Below are 6,000 nucleotides of genomic sequence, written 5' to 3' on the forward strand. Positions count from 1 at the left end.
CTCCTAGTCTAAAAGTCAAAAAAAAAAAAAAACTGTAAATACCATCTAGCACCTAACATTTAATGAGCTCAGTGTTACTCTGTTGTTCAGATATATATCTCACTCAGTATTGGTGAGAAAAATTTACAAAAATTGAATTTCTAAGTCAAATATTGAATGCTTACATTAAAGATTGGCTGAAATAATATTAGAAGGCTTAGTAGTTTCACAGATGGACATGAAAGCATTTGGGAAAAATTACACTTTGGCTTTCCAAGATTAGCATCCTTACCATGGAAATATGTTTTAGATTTTTTTATAGAAGAACAATTTCTTCATAACAAAAATAATATGCTTCATCTATTTGTGTACAGATTGTGTTGATAGATCTGTGATACAGACATAGAAACTATAAATTATAGTAGTGCTCCTGAAAAGTTATATATAAATAGAATTTATAATTCTTCTAGTAGCATTCTTATAATTTCAATGAAACTTTAAGTATAAAAGAATTACTATGTGGTGTCAGTAACCCAATCCTAATAAAAGTGTTTTAAACCTTAAAATAATTATTATTGAGTTTAATTCAATTAGGCCACTCCTGAATTATAATAAATTAGTAGTCATAATAATAAATAAATTAGTTTATTTCAAGACAGAGAGGAAATAAATGTATATTGTGCAGTCTGTGGTATAAACTTGGATAAGAAAATAAAATCATAGAATTGAAGTTGCCAAAAAATGACTTTTTTAGGACTCTGGTCCAGAAGAGATGGAATACATTTATTTCTCCCAATTCCTCAGGCTAAGTTGTACTTACATTGTAAACTGGAAACAATGTAAGAGGCAACTAAAGGAGAAATCGGATCACGAGGTCAGGAGTTTGAGACCAGCCTGACCAACATGGTGAGATCCCCGTTTCTATTAAAAATACAAAAATTAGCTGGGCATGGTGGCACATGCCTGTAGTCCCAGCTACCCGGGAGGCTGAGGCAGGAACATCACTTGAACCAGGAGGTGGAGGTTGCAGTGAGCCAAGATTGCAACACTGCACTCTAGCCTGGGCAGTAGAGTGAGACTCTGTCTCAAAACAAACAAACAAAAGTGAAAGGAGAAAGAAGCACTGGTTTGAGAACCCAGTACAGTGGAAATAAGACAAGCACAGGTGGACTTACACCTGTCTCCCACTCTCCCCAACCCAATCAGCTACCAACATAAATAAAGTGATGCAGACTCAGCATTTTCTGACTCCAATCTAGCCACAGAAGTCACCTCACTAGGCTTTTTCCTTCCCCAGATCAAACAGGAACTCTCCTGAAAGCACCATATGAGCTTACTACTACTAGCAACGAGAGATCACTCCAGAATTCTGCTAATGGTTAGAGGCTAGAACAAGAATTATCTTCCCTAAGACTTTCCTCCCCCACCAAGAGATATCAGAGTGGCTGAACAGCAAGGGCAATGAATGAAAGACCATGTCACAAGGAAGTCTCCTTAGCCAAGTAGGCCTACAACTCCACTCCTTCACTGAGAGGCACTAGGGCTGCTGGGCCTGGGGAAACACCTTTTTTCTCCTTAGGCAGCACCAGCAGGAGTGAGTGAATCCCTGGTTGCACCAGATGAACCAAGTAGACCAATATAACGCAGCAAAGGCTTGAAAATTAAATTCTCATTGGAACCATAGCTTACAAATGTAAATCAGGACTTGCATGCAAAACCTAAATAGGGGATTGCCTGTCAAAAGATTAAAAGGGAACCCAGGATCTTCTAACACAAAATATAAAATATCCAGGATACAGGTTATTTTTCAAAATATATAATGGATTGTTACTTATTATAGTTACCTTTCTCTTCAATAAATTACTAAAGTATATTACTCCAACTAAAACTTTGTACACTTTGATTAACATCTCCCTTTTCCCTATCCCTACCTCACTCCAGCCTCTGGTAACCATCATTCTACTCTCTACTTCTTTGTGGTCAACATTTTTAATTTCCACATATAAATGATATCATGTGGTATTTGTGATTCTGTGCCTAGCTTATCTCACTTAGCATAACGTCCTCTAGATTTATCATATTGATGCAAACAACAAGATTTCTCCCCTTTTTAAGGCTGAATAGTATTCTATCATATATATGATAGATATATATATTTTTAAATGTACTTATCATAAAAGAACCAGAAAAATAACAACTTAGATGGGAAAAGAGAATCAACAGAAGCCAACACTGAGATGAATCAGATATTTGAATTATCCAATAAGGGTTTTAAAACAACTTGCATAAAAAGGCTTCAATATCAATTACAAGTTCTCTTTCAACAAATGAGACAATGAAAAATCTCAGCAAAGAAATACAAGTTATTACAAAAAAAGAACCAGATTTTAGTTATATGACCATAAAGACAAAAACAAAATAAAAATAAATCTGGCTGATGGTTTTAGTAATAGTGGCTCTATAAAAGGTATCAGAATCAATAAACTTGAGGACTGATTGGCAGAATTAATCTAACGAAAGAAAACTGACTGAAAAAGAAATGAATAGAGCCTCAGAAATCCATAAGAAACAACAAAAGACCCAACGTTTATATCACTGGAGTTTCAAGGTGCAGACTAAGAAGTGGTGCTGAAGGGGTATTATAGAGATAATGGGTAAAGACTTTCCAAATGTAGTGAAAGATACAAACCTACAGATTCAAGAACCTCAATAAATTTTAAACATGAAGAAACCAAAGACATCCAAGCAAAGACACTTCTAAAACTGAAATTCAGAATACTGAAGACAAAGTCCTAAGAGCAGCAAGAGAGAAACTGATGGGGACAGGATGCACAGAAATTCTAGGCAGAAAAAGGTCCCTTGTCAGGGACTCATCCTCAAGCTCAAAAGCCTAAGACCACAGCCCAAAGTGAGAACATATATCCCTGTTTTCCTGCTTGAATATTGCCTTTTCCAAAATCACCCATGGCTTGCTTTGCTCCCCATCTTGTGCTTATAAAGACCCCAGGCTCAGCTGGCAGAGAGAGGAGGAGCTGCTGGACAGCAGAGACTATGGCTGGATTTCAGAGAGAAGCGGCTTGACTTCAGAAGGACAGCTTGATGATGTAACTTCAGAGAAGAATCTGGCTAGAGATGGCTGGATTTCAGGGGAAGATTACCTTCCTGTCCCATCCCCTTTTCAGCTCCCCTTTCCGCTGACAGCCACTTTTATTGGCAATAAAATTCCCGATATTTACTATCCTTCAATTCACTCATGTGACTTCATTTCTCCTGGATGCCGGACAGGAGCTCACATGTCATGAGTGCAGATACAAAAGGCTATCACACTTGCCCTTTGCCCTCACAGGCATAAGGGCTCACTGAGCTGTTAACACTTCAGCCATCTGTGGATGGCAGAGCTGAAAGACCACTATAACACTCCTTCTGGGGCTTCAGGGGTGTGGGCACACCCTGCATGCTGCTGTGGAGCCTGCAAGGAGTTCACTTTTGCCAGGGTCCAAAAGCGCTCACCCTGGCTCCTGCACCTGCTCAACTGTGCGCACCCTCCCCCAAGGGGTGGAGAACAGCGGGTCCGAGTAAATGGAGTTCACTCCTGCCAGCACCAAAGCAACTGGCTGGTTCCAGTGTTCATGTACTCCAGTTCGTGCCTTGTTCACTAGCACACTCTTTCCTGCAAAAAGTTGAAAGCTGTGGGCTGGGTAAATGAGGCACCCCTATTGCGAGTCCTGTGAAGGGATCAGGGAAATATACTCCTTCAAAATGACACCTTACCTATGGGAAACGCCAATTTGAATGGCAGCTGATTTCTTATCTGAAGGAACAGAGGCAAGAAGGAAATGACAAAACATTTTTGAAATGCTGAAAGAAAAGTACAGTGAACTGCAAATTCCATATTCAGCAAAATAAATCTTTAGCTGTTAAGGAGAAAGGAAGACATTCTCAGATGGTGGAAAACTTAAAAAAAAAAAAAAAAAAATTGTTGCTAGCAAACTTACCCTTAAGAATGACTAAAGAAATCTGTCAAAAGCAAAGAATTTTTCTTAAGGAACTCACTTCAAATTCAATGACTTAGACAAGTAGAAAGTAAAAAGCTAGAAAATATACAGTGTGCAAATATTAAAGTAAGATAGGAGTGATTATATTAACATCTGGTAAAGTAGATTTTGGAACAAAAATAAATTGCTAGAGACAAAGAATTACATTATATATTGATACAAGAATCAATCCAACAGGAATTTATAATAATCCAGATGTGTCCATACCAAACAATGGAGTCTGAAAATATATGAAGTAAAAACTGACAGAGCTGAAAGAGAAGTGAAAAACCCAAAATGGTGGAGAAGTTCAATCCCTTACTTCCCCGGTAACTAACAAAACAGATAGAAAATAAGCAAGGATATAGATCTGAACACACAAATAACAGGATCTCATTGACATACATAGAACATTGGTCCAACAAAGTAGAATTTTTTTAGGTGCCCATGAAATATTCACCAAAAAGGACAGGAGCTTGGATCATAAAACCAACTTCAACAATCTAAAAAATAAAACCACACAGAGAGTGTTCTCTGACTAAAGTAGAATCCAATGAGAAATCATGAACAGAAAGTCAACAAGAAAAATCTCAAAATATATATTATTTATTTATTTATTTATTTATTGCTTGTTTATTTATTTATTTATTTTATTTTTTTGAGATAGAGTTTTGCCCTGTTACCCAAGCTGGAGTGCAGTGGCGTGATCTCGGCTCACTGCAACCTCCACCTCCTGGGGTTGAGCAAATCTCCCACCTCAGCCTCCCGAGTAGTTAGGATGACAGGCACAGGCCACCACGCCCAGTTAAGTTTTTGTATTTTTAGTAGAGAGATAGGGTTGCACCATGTTGGCCAGGCTGATCTCGAACTCCTGACCTCACGTGATCCTCCCATCTCACTTTCTCAAAGAGCTGGGATTACAGGTGTGAGCCACCATGCCCAGCTAAATATATAGAATTTAAAACACATGCTTATGAATAATCCATGTGTAAAAGAAATGTTTATCGAAAGAAAATGAAGATAAACATAGAAATCAAAAGAAAATGAAAATAAAAACATGACTTATCCACATTTGTGGGATGCACTTAAAGCGGAGCTGAGAAAGCAAGTTATAGCACTATCTCCTTATATTAAAACAAGCAAACATCTCAAAACAGCAAGTTCTTACTCCAAGAAACTAAAAACAGGAGAGCAAGATAAAATAGAAGGGCAAAATGAAGCAATAAAAAAAAAAATGACAAAGATGCCTCAAAAAATAGAAGGATAATAAATAATATGAATGACTTGATACCTATAATTTCAGAAACTTTGAAAAAGTACCAGGGGCGGAGCAAGATGGCCGCATAGGAACAGCTATAGTCTCCAACTCCCGGCACGAGCAACACAGAAGACTGGTGATTTTTGCATTTTCAGCTGAGGTACTGGGGTCATCTCACTGGGGAGTGCCGGACAATCAGTGCTGGTCAGCTGCTGCAGCCCGACCAGCAAGAGCTGAAGCAGGGCGAGGCATTGCCTAACCTGGGAAGCGCAATGGGGAATGGAACCCCTTTTCCTAGCCAGGCGAACTGAGACACACAACACCTGGAAAATAGGGTAATACCCACCCTATTACTGCGCTTTAAGAAAACGGGCACACAAGGAGACTATACGCACACCGGGCCGGGAGGGTCCCATGGCCACGGAGCCTCCCTCATTGCTAGCACAGTTACCCACAAAGGGAAGCCCATCAGACTAACAGCAGACCTCTCGGCAGAAACTCTACAAGCCAGAAGAGAGTGGGGGCCAATATTCAAAGTTCTTAAAGAAAAGAATTTTAAACCCAGAATTTCATATCCAGCCAAACTAAGTTTCATCAGTGAAGGAGAAATAAAATCCTTTACAGATAAGCAAATGCTTAGAGATTTTGTCACCACAAGGCCTGCCTTACAAGAGACCCTGAAGGAAGCCCTAAACATGGAAAGGAACAACCGCTACCAGCCATTGCAAA

The sequence above is a fragment of the Piliocolobus tephrosceles genome, chromosome 11 (genome assembly GCF_002776525.5).
Source record: "Piliocolobus tephrosceles isolate RC106 chromosome 11, ASM277652v3, whole genome shotgun sequence".
NCBI lineage: Eukaryota > Metazoa > Chordata > Mammalia > Primates > Cercopithecidae > Piliocolobus > Piliocolobus tephrosceles.